The sequence below is a fragment of the Bos grunniens genome, chromosome 8 (genome assembly GCF_055505025.1).
Source record: "Bos grunniens cultivar Pamir isolate PY7600 chromosome 8, Bosgru_T2T1.0, whole genome shotgun sequence".
NCBI lineage: Eukaryota > Metazoa > Chordata > Mammalia > Artiodactyla > Bovidae > Bos > Bos grunniens.
Genome location: NC_141172.1, coordinates 18,256,582 through 18,276,670, shown reverse-complemented (window position 1 = coordinate 18,276,670; position 20,089 = coordinate 18,256,582). Strand labels below are relative to the sequence as shown.

At 37.4% G+C, this 20,089-nt stretch overlaps 1 long non-coding RNA gene across 32 annotated transcripts in view; it reads left to right on the top strand.

Annotated features, from left to right (window-relative positions):
- Positions 1-20,089, top strand: part of LOC147366712 (uncharacterized) — a 409,970-nt gene that overhangs the window by 81,377 nt on the left and 308,504 nt on the right. For 12 of the 32 annotated variants that reach the window (XR_015168983.1, XR_015168988.1, XR_015168999.1 and 9 more), the window contains one exon: positions 16,124-16,245. The exons of 12 other annotated variants lie outside the window; for them this stretch is intronic. This is a non-coding gene — a long non-coding RNA (uncharacterized LOC147366712). 8 more of the 32 variants (XR_015169016.1, XR_015168995.1, XR_015169021.1 and 5 more) reach the window with 6 other exon arrangements.

Genomic DNA, 20,089 nt, shown 5'->3' with positions numbered 1-20,089 from the left:
TCCAAATAAAAACATAAGTTAAAACAAAAATAGATAACATTTCCCAGAACTGAAGGGTATGTGTTTCTAGGACTTTAAGGGCCAACCAAATGCCTTGCACAGTGGATATTCAAACAAGTTTCATTATTGTGAATTCTTAGAAAACAGAGAGAAAGAGGTCCTAAAAGATTCTAGAGAGCTCTGTCTAACAATCAGACAAACAAAATAGTTTCATGTAAAGAATTAATGTCATGGTGACATTGGACTTCTCGGTGGCAATATTGGAAACTGGAGCATGATGAACCAATGTCTTTAAAAATTGAGAATTTTAATGTAAATTTCCTGAAGCTGGCCCAAGAAACTGGGGTCTAACAAAGGAGAGAGGGAAGGGAATTTTATTTATTTTTTTAAAAATATAAATTTATTTTTTTTAGGCCTTTTAAAATTTTTTAAAATTTAAATTTATTTATTTTAATTGGAGGCTAATTACTTTACAATATTGTATTGGTTTTGCCATACATCAACATGAATCCACCACGGGTATACACGTGTTCCCCATCCTGAACCCCCCTCTCACCTCCCTGGGAATTTTAGTTTCCCGAGGATGACTACCAGGATAACGGTTATATGGAATATCTGAAAAGAAAGCGATCCTGACTGGATGTGGAAAGACTGCAGGGTGGATGCTTCAAGATGGTAAATGTATTCTCAAGGTATTTGACTAAATGTAAATGAGTCTCAGTGTTTTGTTTGGAGCCTGGGGATAAATTGGAGACAAGTACATAGAAAACTAAGAAGACAGAAAACAAGACGATTATTGTCCCCAAGAGAAAGTAATTTTATAAGAAAATGAATATACTCCTAGTGTACCTTGACAGTTCAGTCGCTCAGTCGTGTCCAACTTTTTGTGGCCCCATGCACTGCAGCATGCCAGGCTTCCCTATCACCAACTCCCAGGGCTTGCTCATACTCATGTACATCAAGTCAGTGATGCCATACAACCATTTTATCCTCTGTCATCCCCTTCTCCCCCTCCTTCAATCTTTCCCAGTATCAAGGTCTTTTCCAAGGAGTCAGTTCTTCACATCAGGTGGCCAAAGTATTGGAGTTTCAGCATCAGTCCTTCCAATGAATGTTCAGGGCTGATTTCCTGTAGAATTGACTAGTTTGATCTCCTTGCAGTCCAAGGGACTCTCAAGAGTCTTTTCCAACACCTTAGTTCAGAAGTATCAATTCTTCATCACTCAGCTTTCTTTATAGTTCAAGTGTACCTTGTAGCTCACCAATAAATTTTATTCATGTAATTATATTAGTGTGGATACCAAAGCCTAATTTTTAAAATAAAACCATATAAAAGACCATATAACTATACTGGGAAGGTGGAGGGTAGAAAATGTGTATCTCAGGGGAGGTATAAGAGAGTTGGAGCTTAATATTCAAATGTATGAAGAAATACACAATACTTAAAAGATATTCTCAAAGAGGGAATGGCTCCTTCTTTCTTCTCTTCTTCCCTCCTTTTGTCTCTCTCCTCTCTACTTCTGTTTTTCTTTCTCTTTCTCTCTGGGAAGCAACAGTGAAAGACAGCCCAGAGTTGAGTTATACAGAGGTAGAGTATGAAAGGCAAAGTAAGCATGATGGACAAAGGGTAATTTATGGAATACGATCTGTTGAAGAAGAGCAGTGATAATTTTGTGTATTCAGGGAGAAGCAACAGCAACTGCAGAAATGTCTGAAGCCAGAATGAGTTTTTCAAAATTTCAGGAATAGCAGGAAGGCTAGGAATGGGTGAGGAACATGTTGCTGTTGGAGAATTAGGTGGGAGAGGTAGAATCAGACTTGATCACATAGGGCTTTATCAAACATAGTAACATCTGGCTTCTGCATGTGTGAAGGAAAGACTACTGGAGACAGAACAGACGCTGGGAAGCACACTGGCTCAAGAAGGAGATACTGAAGTCTTGGGCAGGCCTGGCAACCATGGAGGTGGTCAAAATGTAGCTCTATTGGCATAACATTAATAATTTCTCAGCAAAAGCTAGGAGGAATCCAGTGTTCTTAGCTCTTTGTGGGTATTCTAAGAATAGCTCTTTATCTACGAATGCATCAGATACATGCCTGAAGCTTCTGGAAGACTGGTCTTGGAGCTCTGAGCTTGGAGAGAGAATCAGAGGACCCTGGGGATTACTGTGTCAGAGAATACAGTCTGATCATCCTCACACCCAGCCCCTTTCAAAGAAAAGCATATTGAACTAAGGAACAGCATCATCAAAAACAAATTAGTTTATTACAATTACCTGAAACAGCTTCTCAACATTTCAGTACATGGGTCAATACTGTGGATAATCACCAATTAGAAACATTGCTTCTAGAATGCCAATTCCTTCAAGGGATGTCTCTCATCTGTGCTATGAATTATGATGGGATATTTTGCAGAAGTACTATGTAAACAGCTTGTAGCACTGATGAACAGGGAACTTTTTAACAAACATGTACTGCTCTAAGTGCGTGCTAATTCCACTTTTTTTTTTTTTTTTCATTTGTCAGTGCAATGCAGTATATTTAATGTATCCAGTATAGGCTGTGGAAATGAAACAGTTATCATGTAGTTGTCCCAGGAGTCTAATTACAAGCCAGCTAATTCTCTTTATCTATGTTCTGATAGCTTCTCTATTAGAATAAAGAAACTATGTAATAGAATGACTTTTGACTGTGTGCTTCAATGCTAATATGATGGGATTTAATTGTTTCCACAAGCTTGTCTCCTTTCTAACACTCTAGTTGAAATAAGACAGGACAAATAAGTTTTGATAAATTTCATATAACATTTCAGTACTACTTACCACCCAAAGATAGCAAGCATTTATTATAATTTTCCTTTTTTCCTTTTTTTTAATAACATATTTGATGAGTACTTACAGTGTTCTAAGCAGTGAACAAAGTAGAACAAATTCCTTTCTCCTGTGGTATGCACTTATTCAAATGGAGAGATAGAGACTGCAAAAAACATTAAATAAGATATGCTCAGATCATGAACTCCTTATTGCCAAATTCAGGCTTAAATGGAAGAAAGTAGGGAAAACCACTAGACCATTCAGGTATGGCCTAAATCAAATTCCTTATGATTATACAGTGTAAGTGAGAAATAGATTTAAGGGACAAGATCTGATAGATAGAGTGCCTGATGGACTATGGATGGAGGTTTGTGACATTGTACAGGAGACAGGAATCAAGACCATCCCCATGGAAAAGAAATGCAAAAAAACAAAATGGATGTCTGAGGAGGCCTTACAAATAGCTGTGAAAGGAAGAGAAGCCAAAAGCAAAGGAGAAAAGGAAATATATAAGCATCTGAATGCAGAGGTCCAAAGAATAGCAAGGAGAGATAAGAAAGCCTTCCTCAGCAATCAATGCAAAGAAATAGAGGAAAACAGAATGGGAAAGACTAGAGATCTCTTCAAGAAACTTAGAGATACCAAGGGAACATTTCATGCAAGGATGGGCTCGATAAAGGACAGAAATAGTATGGACCTAACAGAAGCAGAAGATATTAAGAAGAGATGGCAAGAATACACAGAAGAACTGTACAAAAAAGTCTTCACGACCCAGATAATCACGATGGTGTGATCACTGACCTAAAGCCAGACATCCTGGAATGTGAAGTCAAGTGGGCCTTAGAAGGCATCACTATGAACAAAGCTAGTGGAGGTGATGGAATTCCAGTTGCGCTCTTTCAAAATCTAAACGATGATGCTGTGAAAGTGCTGCACTCAATATGCCAGCAAATTTGGAAAACTCAGCAGTGGCCACAGGACTGGAAAAAGTCAGTTTTCATTCAAATCCCAAAGAAAGGCAATGCCAAAGAATGCTCAAACTACTGCACAATTGCACTCATCTCACACACTAGTAAAGTAATGCTTAAAATTCTCCAAGCCAGGCTTCAGCAATACGTGAACCATGAACTTCCAGATATTCAAGCTGGATTTAGAAAAGGCAGAGAAACCAGAGATCAAATTGTCAACATCTGATGTATCATCTAAAAAGCAAGAGAGTTTCAGAAAAGCATCTACTTCTGCTTTATTGACTATGCCAAAGCCTTTGACTGTGTGGATCACAATAGACTGTGGAAAATTCTGAAAGAGATGGGCATACCAGACCACCTGACCTGCCTCTTGAGAAACCTGTATGCAGGTCCGGAAGCAACAGTTAGAACTGGACATGGAACAACAGACTGGTTCCAAATAGGAAAAGGAGTATGTCAAGGCTGTATATTGTCACCCTGCTTATTTAACTTATATGCAGAGTACATCATGAGAAACTCTGGGCTGGAAGAAGCACAAGCTGGAATCAAGATTGCTGGGAGAAATATCAATAACCTCAGATATGCAGATGACGCCACCCTTATGGCAGAAAGTGAAGAGGAACTAAAAAGCCTCTTGATGAAAGTGAAGAGGAGAGTGAAAAGGTTGGCTTAAAGCTCAACATTCAGAAAATGAAGATCATGGCATCTGGTCCCATCACTTCATGGGAAATAGATGGGGAAACAGTGTCAGACTTTATTTTTCTGGGCTCCAAAATCACTGCAGATGGTGACTGCAGCCATGAAATTAAAAGACGCTTACTCCTTGGAAGGAAAGTTATGACCAACCTAGATAGCATATTCAAAAGCAGAGACATTACTTTGCCAACAAAGGTCCATCTAGTCAAGGCTATAGTTTTTCCAGTGGTCATGTATGGATGTGAGAGTTGGACTGTGAAGAAAGCTGAGTGCTGAAGAATTGATGCTTTTGAACTGTGGTGTTGGAGAAGACTCTGAGAGTCCCTTGGACTGCAAGGAGATCCAACCAGTCCATCCTAAAGGAAATCAGTCCTGGGTGTTCTTTGGAAGGAATGATGCTAAAGCTGAAACTCCAATACTTTGGCCACCTGATGCGAAGAGTTGACTTATTGGAAAACACTCTGATGCTGGGAGGGATTAGGGGCAGGAGGAGAAGGGGATGACAGAGGATGAGATGGCTGGATGGCATCACCGACTCGATGAACATGAGTTTGGGTGAACTCCGGGAGTTGGTGATGGACAGGGAGGCCTGGCATGCTGCAATTCACGGGGTCGCAAACAGTCGGACACAACTGAGCAACTGAACTGAATTGAAGATATATAGCACATCAGACGGTGATAAATATTATGGAGGAAAATAAAGCAAAAAGGATAATTAACTGGCTTGTAATTCAATGGAATACATGACAGGGAAGCAAAGTGTGTTTTAAAGGCTTGACTGCTTGATGATGTCCGATGTGCCATCATTAATCGTTTAATACTTACATGTTCTTTACTTGAGTCTTGAAATACGGTTCCCTTCTGAAGTTTTAGTAGAAAGCACACTGAGAAATCTAGATCCTAGCTTTACTTCTGTTGCTCTTGATTTCCACACTTTTTCCTCTCTCTCGAACATGTACTTACAACTGTGACTTTTAATAGTATTTGAGAGGTAATGATTCCCAATTTACTTCTCCAGATCTGGTTTATATTCTAGGCTCCAAAGTACGTTGGATTTCCTACCCTGGATGTCCCACAGGCATCTCAAAAATCAGCATTTCCAAATATGAACTCACTACCATTTACTTCTCTTTACACATGATCTTTTTCCTGAAATCTCAATCTTGTTTGAGGGTATCATAGTTAAACTTAATGATATAATGTCCAAGTGTCCAAAGTGTGGACATCCTGTTTGCACTTTTCCTTATCTTTCACATCCACTTGTTGTTTACAAAAGTAACTCTCAACTTATGGTTTCATTTTCAGAGAAATTGTTTTAAATCAGCCCAATGAACCCATATATATATCAGACATCATGTTAAGTTTTGGGAACATGGATGGAATGGAAGAAATTCTTGCTGAGCCTAAAACACAACTGGACTTGTTTGGTTGAACCAGAAAGGGACTAACTGTGCTGATTGGTATGGTCTCTTCTGTTACAGGGACCTCAGGGAGAGAACCTAAAAAGAGTGAGGATCTAAGGTCAGTGGCAAAGACATAATGAAGGGTAGTCTCTGCACTCATGAGCCTCTTCTGTGGGTTTGGATTCTTTTTCGAAAGAATAGTTAAATGTATAACCTCTAGAGGGAAGGTTTTCATGGGGAGCTCTGTAAAATCCAGACTCTGGGATAAGAGTAGAGTAACAATATGGATTAAAGCCTCCGATAGTGAAGTGTGATATGGATGGAGCAAAGGGATTCCCTGCTTCGTGGTTCTGTACGATACTGCTCTGGCATCTCATGGCTGATAGCCTTCTTTATGGAACATAAGTAAGAAGAAGGAAAATTGTACTGGGGTGCTTTGAGCTCACGACAGTGACGAACAGAAGAGATAAGACAGAAATTTACTTCTTGCTATATTGATCACAGTTTGGAGTCCTACATTCTAAAGCAAACAATATTATTGCCACTCACTCGAACTTTAGCTTTGAAGAACTTAGGCTTGTCAGTGAGGAAAAGCAAACATTTTCTTTGAAATCAAGCAGTGCTAGGTCCATATCCCATATCTTCCAGTTTCTGCTGTGTCATCTGAGGAAGTCATACATCTTTTCTGAGTATTGGTTACTTGAAATGTTTAATGACAGTAAGTTAGTAAGGTTACTGTGATGATACAATAGACAAGTGTATAAAGTAGACCTGCAACAGTTTCCAGATTATTGTATTTTCCCTCCAGCTGGTAATAATAATGACCACAAGGGCAAAAATGGTGAGGTGCTTCTTTGACTCCCAGCCCTGTAGGGGGAGTGAGGGATACCATTTTTGACATCATTCATGGAAACTATTTGAAGAAGGTATTTAAAAGAAAATATATTTATTTGCCTCGTTATCCTTTTCAGAGAAATTGAAGATAACAAGAAAGGAAAGGCAGAAAGAGGAAAGTGTTAACCATCCGTAGCATTGCCGTTACCCTTTAATAGCTGCTGTGCATGTATGAATTGCAGCGGGCTCTTGAGCCTGCAAGGTGAATTCTACATTCTGTCTACAGTACACCAGCATTGCTAACAGACCTGTTTGTATTATCCATAAAGTTGGCAGAGAATTTCCCCAGAGCACATTTACAGCTAGTAAAAGAGAATCCACAGTCTCTTTTATTCCCAAGAAAAAGTACCATGTATTTGCGTTTATTTTTCAGTGAAGTAAATGTTAATGTGAAGATGATTTGGAATGTCATGTTTACACATAAACTTACATGTTGAATTATTTTTTTCTGCAGAAGGTGGAATTTAACTTGTGACCAAAAAAAAAAAAAAAAAAATAGTCCTTTGGCTTTAATTTCTGCTGAAGTTGAAAAGTAATCCAAAGGGCAAAAGTAAAGTAAGAAAAGTGTGAATTCTGGAAAAAGTTTCCTGAGATTTTTCCATTGTTTTAACACATGGTCACAAGATAGCGTGGACTTTCCATGGTTGGAGGACGTGGATGTACAGAACCAAAGGCTCCATCATTCTCTTGGCTGACGTTGATCTGGAAGTGGGTGAGCTTGCCAATGAGAAGCACAGCGGTAATTTTAATGATGTGTAATGCCTGAGGAAATTTTGCATTTTGCTGGGGCTCCACCCTCCAATTTCTTCGTAACTGCCTCATTTGTAAATAACGTAGAGGTTTTATTAATAGTTCCCAGGAACAGTAATACCATAAATGCATGTACTTTAAATGCATGTAATTTTATGCTGATGCTGTTGTTTAGGTAGGTATTATGCACACTGTCTATAAGGAATCTGAGACTTACGTAGGTATAAATAAGTTGACCAAGATAGAATACAGATTTGCAGCAATGAGAGTGGAGAATTCTACACGTTTACAAGTATTTAATCCTTGCCTTGAGAATGGTTAAGAATATAGATGCTGGCATTTTCCGTTTTGCTTAACATTTAGTCACAGTGGTCGTATGGAGTTCTCATGGTTGGTGGACTTGGGTGCACAGAACTAAAGGCTCCATAGTACATGGTAAACAAGATTTTAAAAACCACGCCTTCCTTCTGTAGCTTGTACTCATCATTAAGGCCCATGGATTCGGGCTGGAACTTACCTACCTGGCACTAAATCTTACACCTTCCATGTCACTTGGCCAAGCTTTTTATCTATCTGTACTTCATTTTCGTTCTTTTAAACGAGGATGATTTTAATAGTTCCTATTGTATAAATTAGTTGTAGTGATTAGATGAATTAATTATATATAGAAGGTTTAAGACCTTGCTTGGCACACAGTAAATTCTTAAAAATGTTTGCCTTTATATCTAGGCATTTATCATGAAATTTTAAAATGTTATTTTATAAGAAAGAAATTTAAAGAGCTAATGACTGGGTAAATCAGATTAGACATTGAAAATGGAACCCTCTTCACAAATTAAGTCTGTAGACAAAGTTTAGAATGAGCTTGGTCTTAAGGGAACTTGCCTCAACCATCTGGTTAAAACTCAGAGTCCATTGCTTCCAGAAAGACACACGCTGGCCCATCTGAATTGACATCTGTGTGCACACTGAAGTCCCGGAGGGTAATTAACAGAGAAAACTCCAGCAGCAATACTGACATAAGCCTGGGGAACTAAGCCATAAAATTCTCGATATAAACAAGTGGCCTATATAACCACAGAACTATAAATTTTGGTCTTGCCCCAGGGGCACCTGAAATAACCAGATGCTCAAATGAAAATAAACTTATTTCTGAAGTACATGGCGAATAGGGTTTTAAAACCACACATCTCTTCTATCACTTTTACCATTAGGCCTGTCCATGGCAGTTTTGAATGACATCTCATGACCAAAGTGTGAAATGTATTTCTCTGGTTTACCATAGATTTTTTAAAAAATAAACTTTTGGAGTTGACATGTAGCATACATAAAAAGTTCAAAGCAGCAGTGTATAACTCAACGAATTTTCACAAATAAATGTGTCTATGTAATAAAAACCCAGATGAAGATATATAATAGCATATTTCAAGCTTCAGGAGGCACTCTTTTGGCCTTCCTACTGGAAAATCCCATGGATGGAGGAGCCTGGTGGGCTGCAGTCCATGGGGTCGCTAAGAGTCAGACATGACTGAGCGACTTCACTTGGACTTTTCACTTTCATGCACTGGAGCAGGAAATGGCAACCCACTCCAGTGTTCTTGCCTAGAGAATCCCAGGGACGGGGGAGCCTGGTGGGCTGCCGTCTGTGGGGTCGCACAGAGTCGGACACGACTGAGGTGACTTAGCAGCAGCAGCAGCAGACACTTGTCTCAAAAGATAACCACTTTTGATTCCTAACACTAGGCATTAATTTTGTCTATTTTGGAAATGAAATCTTACCTCTAGTCTTAGACCTTTTTAGTCTTCTTTCACTCACATTATGAGATCCATTCGTAATCTATTCATACTACAGGCATACCTCATGTTATTGTGCTTTGTTTATTTGCGTTTTGCTTCAGATGTACTCTTTATTTTTTTAACGAATTGAAAATTTGTCACAAACTTGCATGGACTAAGTCTATTGGTGCCATTTTTCCAACAGTATTTGCTCACTTTGTGTCTCTGCATCACATTTTGGTGATTCTCACTATATTTTAAAGTTGTTCGTTACTATATTTATTATGGAGATCTATGGTCAGTGATCTTGGATATTATTGCTATAAATCATTGAAGGCTTACATGGTGGTTAGCGTGCTTGTAAGTAAAGTATTTTTAATTAATGTATCTACATTGTTTTTAAGGCATAATGATATTACGCATTTAGTAGACTATAGTATAATGTCAACATCACTTATACACACGGGTAAAAAATTTGTGTGCCTCACTTTATTGCAATATTTGCTTACTGCGGTGTTCTGGAACCAAATCTTCAGTGTCTCTAGGTATGCCTGTAGTTTATTTATTCTCATTGATATTTTGAATACTTTTGTGTAAATAAGCCACAGTTTATTTTCCTCTTCTATTGTTAATGGGCATATGGATTGTTTCTAGTTTAGAATATTGTAGATAATGTTCTGAGAATTTTGTACATATATTTGGTGAACATCTTGAGTTGATTCTGTGGGCCATATACCTGAGAGTGGAATTGTCAGATTTACGTGTATGAGGGGACTTCCCTGGTGGCTCAGTGGTAAAGAAGCCAGCTGCCAATGCAGGAGATGCAGTTTTGATCCCTCGGTCAGGAAGATGCCCTGGAGAAGGAAATGGCAACCACTCCAGTATTCTTGCCTGGAGAATTCCATGGACAGAGGAGTCTGGTGGGCTATAGTCCATGAGGTTGCAGAGAGTCAGACATGACTTAGCAACTGAGCACACACACATGCATGAGATCTTCTTAAGAAATTCCTGCCTGTAACAAAATTACAGTAACCATCCTCTGTGTTTCCTTTTAGAAAATTTATAAATGTATAGTTCTGCTTTTTGTATTTAGATCCATCTTGAGTTAATATTATATATGATCTGAGGTTGGAGTCAAGGTTCAATTTTCTTCTATGTATTCGTTGCATGGTTCTAGTACCAATAAAAAAGCAAAACTTTTTCTCATTTTGATAGCCTGAGATTATTAGGTGAAAATTAGTGCAATATTTTTATAAGTTTTTTCCCCTGAACTCTGTTTCACTCTTCAATGTCCATTTTTATCAATAACACATTATCTTCCTGAATATGGAAATGGCAACCACTCCAGTATTCTTGCTTGGAGAATCCCATGGACAGAATCCCACGGCTATAGTCCATGGGGTCACAGAGAGCTGGACATGACTGAGCGACTAAAGAACAAAAAAACAACACATTATCTTGATTACTGTAACTTTATTCTCTCTCTATATATATATTCTGTATTCCATATTTTTTAATCAGTGGATTTTCCAACTTTGTTTTTGAATAAGTTTATTTGGTCTAATATAGATTCTTGTTTCTCCATATACTGTTTACAATCAACTTGACCGTTTGTCAAAATGGCTGTTGATTTGAATTGTGATTGTCATATAACTATAGATAAATTGGGGAATATTTATAATATGGAGTCTTGTACTATAATCATGATATATCTCTTCATTTATTTAGGTCTTTATTTGCTTTCAGTAATGTACACTTTTCAGTGTTGATGTCTTTTCATTTGTGTATTTTTAAGCTTTTACATGCTTTATGTTTCCAGCTACTTATTATTTAACTATTTAACACTTGTAAGTGAGATATGTTAAAAAGTCAGTATTTTCGTTTGCTACCACCATATATTTACAAATACAGTTGTTTTTTTTGTATTGATCTTGAATCCTGTGACCCTCATAAATGCATTTAATTCTAATAATTATTTTGTATATTTTTTAGGATTTTCTATACAAACTCTTTTATATTCTATGTACTATATACAATAGTAGTATTTTCTTCCTCTCCAAGCTTTTGACTTTATTTCCCGGCTTAAGGCACTACACAGGAACTCCCAATATATTTGAATACAGGTAGTAGGAGAGTATGTTTTGTTCCCAGTCTTAGGTGTTAAGTTATCTAGTCTTTTACTATTTTTCATAGATAGCCTTTTTGAGTTTGAAGAAATTTTCTTCTCTTTCTGGTATGCTGAGAGGTTTATTGTGAATAGGAGTTAAATTTTGTCAAATGCTTTTTTATGAACTTACATAATCATAGTGACAGTGAAAGTGTTAGTCACTCAGTCGTTTTCAACTCTTTGCAACCCCTGCACTGTAGCCCACCAGGCTCCTCTCTTCATGTAACTCTCCAGGCAAGAATACTGGAATGTGTAGCTCTTCCCTTCCCCAGGAGATCTTCCCAACACAGGGATTGAACCTGGTCTCCTGCATTGCAGGCAGATTGTTTATCATTTGAGCCATGAGGGAAGCCATCATGGACTCAGTGAACATGAGTTTGAGCAAACTCACCAGGACAGGGAAGCCTGGCGTGCTACAGTTCATGGGGTTGCAGAGTCAGACACAGCTTAGCAACTGAACAACAACATAATCATAAGGCTTTGTAATTTATTCTGTTGCTGTGGAGAATTATTCTGACTGATTTTTTGAATGATAAAACAATCTTGTATTCTTGGGTAAATGCCACTTGGTGAAATGGTGTTGTACTTTGCTCATTCAGTTTGCTGTTTACTAAGTGTCATTCTCAGCAGTGGCCACAGGACTGGAAAAGATCAGTTTTCATTCCAATCCCAAAGAAAGGCAATGCCAAAGAATGCTCAAACTACCGCACAATTGCACTCATCTCACACACTAGTAAAGTAATGCTCAAAATTCTCCAAGCCAGGCTTCAGCAATACATAAACTGTGAACTTCCAGATGTTCAATCTGGTTTTAGAAAAGGCAGAGGAACCAGAGATCAAATTGCCAACATCCACTGGATCTTCGAAAAAGCAAGAGTTCCAGAAAAACATCTATTTCTGCTTTGACTATGCCAAAGCCTTTGACTGTGTGTATCACAATAAACTGTGGACAATTCTGAAAGAGATGGGCATATCAGACTACCTGACCTGCCTCTTGAGAAATCTATATGCAGGTCAGGAAGCAACAGTTAGAACTGGACATGGAACAACAGACTGGTTCCAAATAGGAAAAGGAGTTCGTCAAGGCTGTATATTGTCACCCTGCTTATTTAACTTCTATGCAGAGTACATCATGAGAAACGCTGGGCTGGAAGAAGCACAAGCTGGAATCAAGATTGCTGGGAGAAATATCAGTAACCTCAGATATGCAGATAACACCACCCTTATGGCAGAAAGTGAAGAGGAACTAAAAAGCCTCTTGATGAAAGTGAAAGAGGAGAGTGAAAAGGTTGGCTTAAAGCTCAACATTCAGAAAACTAAGATCATGGCATCTGGTCCCAGCACTTCATGGCAGATAGATGGGGAAATAGTGGAAACAGTGTCAGACCGTATTTTTTGGGGCTCCAAAATCACTGCAGATGGTGACTGCAGCCATCAAATTAAAAGACGCTTACTCCTTGGAAAGAAAATTATGACCAACCTAGATAGCATATTGAAAAGCAGAGATATTACTTTGCCAACAAAGGTCCGTCTAGTCAAGGCTATGGTTTTTCCAGTGGTTATGTATGGATGTGAGAGTTGGACTGTTAAGAAAGCTGAGCGCCGAAGAATTGATGCTTTTGAACTGTGGTGTTGGAGAAGACTCTTGAGAGTCCCTTGGACTGCAAGGAGATCTAAGCAGTCCATCCTATAGGAGATCAGTCCTGGGTGTTCATTGGAAGGACTGATGCTGAAGCTGAAACTCCAATACTTTGGTCACCTGATGTGAAAAGTTGACTCATTGGAAAAGACCCTGATGCTGGGAGGGATGGGGGGCAGGAGGAGAAGGGGACGACAGAGGATGAGATGGCTGGATGGTATCACCGACTCGATATACATGAGTTTGGGTGAACTCCATGAGTTGGTGATGGACAGGGTGGCCTGGCGTGCTGTGATTCATGGGGTCACAAAGAGTCGAACATGACTGAGCAACTGAACTGAACTGAAGTATCATTGAGTCTAGGTGCATGCTGGGTATTGATTTCTAATTTTTTTTTCCTGTTATATATTTGTTAGGTTTTGTCAGGCTTTCTCTGGTTTTATCAAATTATTTTGGGTATATTTTATCCTCTTTAATTTATGTATTGGTATAGAATTTGTATTATTTATTTAAGTGTTTGGTTTCATTTGTGAAAAAATGTGTGCCTGGTGTTTTCTTTGTTTTTTTTTTTTTTTTTGTAAAAGATTTTCAATGATGGATCTAATTAATGTTCTATGTTTTTGAGTTATTGCATAAATTTATTGATAACATTCCCTCATTATCCTTTGAAATATACGTAGGTTTTGTAATGTTATCTCCTCTAATATTCCTGATGTGGTCATTGTGTTTCTTTTCTTACCTTGCTTTATGATTATCTTCTTTCCACTTTGGGTTAATTGTTTTATTTTTTGTGATTTCCATTTGCATTTTGGATTTTCTCCAATGTAAGGAATGCAAGGAGTACATAGTAGAGAAAGAGAGAGCTTCTTTGCCGATCTTATGAGTCTAATGGGATTTTCTTTTTTTTTTTTTAAGAAGCCATACTCGTGCATATGCAGACTTGGTTTTTCACTCTATACAATGTCTGATATAAATTCATTAACCATCAAGACAGTAGTATCCCTTCTTGTAGGAGAGTGTAATGAAGTGCCCCAAGAGGACAATATTATACTGCTTTTAAGAAAGGAAGGATTTTCCCAGGAGTGCTAGAGAAATGAATAAAAATAATAGCAATACCACTAAATACTCAATACTCAATACTCAAAAACCTTTTTTAGGTATTATGTCTGGCTTGTTTCTCTAAATATTTGTGAGATATAGTCATTTTCATTACTGGATTATATCTCATTTTATGAATATATCAGGATTTATTTATTTAACTGTTAATAGCCACTTGGTTAGTTTAAAACTTAGGCCTATTTCAAATACTACTACAGTGAATATATTCTTATGTTTATTTTTGATGCATATGTGAATATGTTTCTGTTGGGCATATACCTAGGAATAGAATTGCTAGGTCAGAAGATGTTCAGAGTTAGTAAATACTGTATTCCAAAATTATTAATCAGGGAGAAATTGTTTTTAAAATGGAACAAATGCTTTTATAAAAAATTAATATCACTGACCATAATTAGAAAATTGATCATAAGATTAAAGCATAATTTAAAGAAAAACTCTTACATTTGTGCCACTAGCTTAATTTTTATAACCACAGCATGTGTGCATATGATTCTTTGGGTAATGCAAGTCTCTGCCACTTATTAATAATTAATGATATGCTGTCTAATCTTCTTATGTTGCATTGGGAGCTGTTTCCATTTTTGAAATAGGATGAATTTATATACTTTCTTAAAAATGGAAAAAGTATTATATTATTGTTTTGCATAGCATTTGTGTCATTAAAATACTGTTTAGTAAAAAGCCTTACCTATCAGTATTATATTTAAGAAATACTTATTGTAAGCAAATTTTAAGCTGGCTATTTGCCACACACTTTTTTTTTTTTTAACTTTTAAGCCAGTGATGGTGTTATATAAGTAAGCACATGCATGCTTATGTATTTTTGTGTATTTGGTGCTTGTTAATTATTAAGAATTTATGTGTTGGAGTATACCTGAAACTTATATAATGTTGTATACAAATTTTATCTCAAAAAAAATGTTGATATGTTAGAGTGAAGAAAGCTTAAGCAATGGAGTTAACAGACTGGATCTGAATACCTTTGATTCCCCTCACTGTGTTAATTTTGGTCAAGTCATTTAATCACTATGAGTCTGTTTTCTTTTTTGTTAAACAAGGATTATAATGCATTGTAGCATAAAGTTACACGAGGATTAAATAAGATAATGACTATTATGATCCTGTCACATTGTAGGTCTTCAATAACTGATAATTTTCAGTTATTGTAGACTTTTTCTCCTTGACCTTGATTGAAAACTAAGTGAATTAATGTATCTTTTTTCAAAAATTAAATTATTTCCATAAAGTATTTGCTTAATCATATATTACTATATATTTCAGTATGCATAATTCTATGTTAAAAATATGTTTTATTTATTTATTTTTTTTCCTAATTTTATTTTATTTTTAAACTTTACGTAATTGTATTAGTTTTGCCAAATAACTCTGCTGTCCATGGGGTCAAAAGAGTCATACACGACTTAACGCCTGAACAGGAACACCATACCACTTATAAGAGTGTCTTTCTTACTCCTCCTTTGGAGTAATTTAAACAGAGACAGAATCTGACTTAATGAGCCATGCAGCAACTTGATAATGGTCAACCTTGTATAATGGTCAGTATAACATGGCCTTTGAAATCAAAGTATGTGGAGTTAAATCTTGGCTCCATCACTTACTACTATTATTACAGCTATGTAACATACTTGAATTTCAATTTCTAAATCTACAAAATAGGGATTATAGTAGCTAGCTCAATGTCTAAACACAGTACAGTCACCCATTAAATAATGAGTTTTTATTGAAACTCTCTACTTTCTTAGAAGATTGGGAATTAAGTCTGTTCTTTATCTTCTGCTTTACTAGCAAATTCCTGTCAATGTTTCATGTATTTATGTATAAATTAAACAAACAGAAAAAAGACACTGTTCATATACCTGATTATGTGGTCTTTGTAGGCTGTCACACCTGGGATGTGATGTGTCTTCTGTTCAGTGAACTTGCCCTTGATCTGAAGATTTTGTTTCGGGAATAGACAGCACATTGATCTAATGTTTTTAATTGCTTGGAACAGCATAAGGTGACTATCTGATCTTTTAAAACATCAATTTGATCTTGCACTTTTAATAAATGCAAAAGATAAAAAGAAATGAAAGTAATCATTTTGAATGCAACCTAAGAAACTTGCTTTTATCCTTTGTTTCAGAGATCTGTGATTCTGAGAAAGTTGGGAACACTGGTTTTATTTTAGTAGTAAGTTCAAGTTAATTAAGCATTCTAGATGTACAAATCTGGAATAAAGTTTTAGTTGTTGTTGTTGTTTAGTCACTAGGTTGTGTCTGACCCTTTTGCGACCCTATGGTCTGTAGCCTGCCAAGCTCCTCCATACATGGATTTTCCGGGCAAGAATCCTGGAGTGGGTTGCCGTTTCCTTCTCCAGGGGATATTCCCAACCCAGGGATAGAACCTGCATCTCCTGAATTGGCAGGCGTATTCTTCACTACTGAGTCACCTGGGAAGTGAAGATTTTAATGGAGCTGATTACATAGCATTGAGTATATGACTTCAGAAGGAGTGGGAAAGGGTGTATATATAAGGGAAGGAATAGAGATATGCAGTGCAAATATATTTGGATCTGAGAACCATCTGGTTGCTGATGGATTCTTCCATGGCCCTTCTCTGGTGGTTTAGTGGACGTTAGTTGCAGTAGTGTTTTAACTGCTGCTGCTGCTGCTAAGTCGCTTCAGTCGTGTCCGACTGTCAAAGTCCAGCTTCACTCTTGAAAACTGTTATCTGATTTAATGGGAGTGGCAAACACCCGAGCTGACTTCTTCATGTGCAAAGGGCAACAGCCTAACCCATTGCCTGTGAACCGTGCATAACACTTGGTGCCTGCCACTTGAATGTCTGCCAGCATGTAATGCTTCTCTCTGTGGAGGACAAGAGGGATTCCTGATTTTGGAAGCAATGAATAAAACAGCAGTTGTGTCTGCTCCCAGCAGAGATAATCACTCTGAAATGAAGTAGTCAGGAACAAGCCTTACTATTTTCTCTAATGCCTGTAAGTGATTATCATTTGATAAATTAATAATTCCAAATATAGATGTCTCCTAAATGTCCAGTAATACAAAGCATGTCAGTTTGATTGCAGTGTTTGGGAAAACCCTGTTCTGTGTGAGAACTTCCAGTATTAGAAGAGGTAGTTTTGGTTTTTCTTGTTACTTTCATTCAGAGAACATAGCTTTGTCTGATTGGTGAAGTGAGGGTCTAACAGCCATTGTCCGAGTTTTGCGTTTGAGCATGAGGCACCTTGCTGGGTGAGTGTGGTGCTGACCAAATGTTATTGTAGGTTAGAGTCCAAGGGACTGGAGAAGGGGTAGGACCAACAGGTTTGGGTTCCTAGCAATAAAACTGCTACTTGGATTGCTGTTATCCTTTTCCTGTGTCTTTTCCGAAATTGGGTCTGAACTTGGAGAGAATTGAGTGATTTATTGGTTCCCTTATCTCTCAGCCTGAACATCATAAAGATATTATAACAGTGGACATATTAAGAGATTATCAGAGAACTCTGCTGGCTGTGAAAGCTGAGCTGCTGCTAGGAATGGAATCAGTCATTCTCACACTGCAGGAATTGGGGGTGCAGTGATCAACACTGCTGGTTCTACTTGATGCAGGATCAGTGGGGAGAGCTCAATAAATCTCTCTCTCTCACAGGAGAGTGGGAGCTATTGATCGCCAGTGGCTCCATTAGCTCTGTATGACTTTGCTGAAATTAAAATCTTTAGAGCTTGATCCTCCCCTCAGATAGCTCTGTGTACACAAGGGCTGATCTAACCTTGTACAAAGGGGTGGGATTTCTTTCTTTTTTTGTCCTTCTTCCTTTTGCTCACCCACCACCTTGGTATTTGTGATGGGCAGGCTCCATCCTTCAGAATTTTAATAGGCCTTTGTTCAGAGTAGTGTCTTTAACCTTTATGAAATTAAGGAGTGGGGAAAGCATTGCCAGTAAGATTTAACAGATTGTTTCTGTCCTCTTGCCAATCTCCATTTGTGTATTAAGGGAAAAGATCCTTTCACAAAACTTCTCCAAAGCTCATCAAGATGCAGTGGAAATGTTGAAATCAGGTAAATCAGCTGTTATGATACACTGAGGAAGATACGCTGAGTGTGATATGCTGAGGAAGAAAGATACTGGAGTACTTTTATGAGAGAGGTTTGATCATCCTTGATGTACACATTGTGGGCTTGTTAAACTAATGGCTGGTTCTAAAATATTTATTTTGCTCTTCTCTTGATTCTGGGATTCACCAATAGATACAGACTAAAATTGTTGCCTTGATATTATCAGAGGGATAATACATTTTCCATTGCTATTGAAAATTCAGAAGCCTCTCACTTGGTTTAAAAAAAAAGTAATATCTTTTTTTCTAATGTAGCATTATATTTCTGTTACCTGAAACTCAGAGATGGGCAGATACTGAAACAGCCATTTCTCATGGGAAATAATACTTACCCATCTAACGGCATCTCTTAAAAGCATGTATATGGTGTCTCAGATTTGGAATAAGGCTTCCTGCCAAAAATACACCAACATGACTGGGGTTTTTGATGGAAAATCGCGAAGCCATATATTTGTGGAAACCATTTAGAAAGATAATGTCAAATATCACAACAACTGTTGGCTGAATTTTAAAAGTATAAACTACAAATGCATGTTGCAAAATATATCACCCTATATGCTGTCTAGACTTATTAAAAGAACTATTTCCTTTCACTGAGATTATTAAAGGGATTGGAGGATAACACTTGTGAGATTAAAATGTATACTAGTCCAGTGATAAGCTAAAGGTAATAAAACTCATCTGTATCCTGCCTTAATCAACTTAGATAGACTAGATGCCCTGTGAATTTCCTTTAACTTCATGATTCCCAAGAATCACTTTTTCAAACAAATTAAACAGCTGGAAATTTGTGTTTGCCAAAATGTATCAGGTCAGGTAAAAACCACCAGGTATGGTGACCTTAGTTATGAGTTTGAACCTATCTATTAGGCATTATTTAAGGACTATTAAAAAGGAAGCATGAAAATAAGTCCTCAGAATAACTTGAATAGAAATTGGAAATTTTCATTTTTTAAATATCCATAATATGCCTTCTAGAAAAGGGTTTAATGTGAATTAGAAGTATAATTCCTGCCTTTTCTAATTGTATAATCTTACGGGAGAGTTAAATAAGAGACAAAGGACTTCTATCCTTATCCTTTCCCTGCAAGTAACAGATAACAGGTGCACACACGTACGTGCAAGTATATTTGTGGTGATCCTCAAACTAAGGGTGTGTGGGTTCTGAAGCAATTTGATATGAATGGTATTATTCAGTTGCAACATAGGACTGAAAGGGGAATACTGTGCTTCGCAGAACGGGCACGAGTGGTAGGTTTTGCAGCGACTGGAGAAAATCTTTGCTTTTAGAAACAGGTCTGATCTAAACCTGCAGATGATTCTGTGGCAGATTTGAAAGAATTACTGCTCTACTCAGCCTGAGATAAAAGGAGATACCTTGAAAAAGTGGAAAGGATAAGCCAAGATTTAATGATTTAATTCTCCCTTTGAGACAAGGCATTAAAAACGTGAACTTAAGCTCTTTCTCATATGTTCAAGAAGTGAGTCTTCTGTTTACAATTTAATAGCTGGAGTGCCTGTTGTTTTATAGTCCAGTCCTTAGCTCTGTTTCTTGTTCAGCACTGAATGGTTGTTTCATGATGGGTAAGTCACTTAACCTTTGTATGTTGTATTCTTTTCATCTGCAAATAGAAATGATAATGCTCACTGGGGATGTGTTGCTAAGATTAGGCAATATATGATTGTGAAGAGCAATATATATGCTAAATAGCAATGATAATGCTGTCTATCAGAGCGAATATT